General features: G+C 68.5%; 1 protein-coding gene across 2 annotated transcripts in view; it reads right to left on the bottom strand.

The window, feature by feature from the left end:
* H696_00114 overlaps positions 1 to 634 on the bottom strand; it is a 5446-nt gene that overhangs the window by 1152 nt on the left and 3660 nt on the right. The window lies entirely within an intron of this gene.

A 634-nucleotide genomic window follows, 5' to 3' on the forward strand; every position in this document is an offset into this window, starting at 1 on the left:
GGGGGGGGGGCCAGTGTTTACTGCTTTTGCACAGTGCGGCACGCCTCCGGGAGGTACTTTTCTCGTTGCTTGTGGTTCCCCCTCCAAGGCTTCTCTCCCGGCCCCTCCCCTTGGGCCAAGAGGTCGGCGGCCCCCTGCCGCGCAGGGATGCCCGATGCGATCTGCCGGGACGTTCTGACGTTCCAGATCACGAACAGAGTAAACCCAATAAACCCAGCAAGCGGGCAATTAACCCTTCGAGTTGCGACCCGTTAATTGGGTTGGAACATGACACTATGGAAACCATGTTCCTTTGCCGGCTGCCGTCTCTCCCCCTTCGGGGGCGGGGGGTGGGCGCGAGCAAGGCCCTGTCCGGTGTGCTCGGGGGCGCGCGATTTGCGGCTGCAACTCTCCCGCTCTCCGGGAGGCGCCATTTCATGCATGTGGCTCAGCCTGGCTGGGCCCGGCCGGTCTCGGGAGAACGTGTCTCCATCCTCGGGCACAGCCGGGCACCCCCCCCCCCCCCCCCCCCCCCGGGGGGGGGCCCCCCCCCCCCCCCCCCCCCCCCCCCCCCCCCCGTCGCATGAAACATCCTCTAAGAGGGGTACCCCCCGGTCGGGCGGGGGGGGGGGGGGGTCAATCGACACGCACCTGA

This window comes from Fonticula alba (assembly GCF_000388065.1).
Source record: "Fonticula alba strain ATCC 38817 unplaced genomic scaffold supercont2.1, whole genome shotgun sequence".
Classification (NCBI taxonomy): Eukaryota; order Rotosphaerida; family Fonticulaceae; genus Fonticula; species Fonticula alba.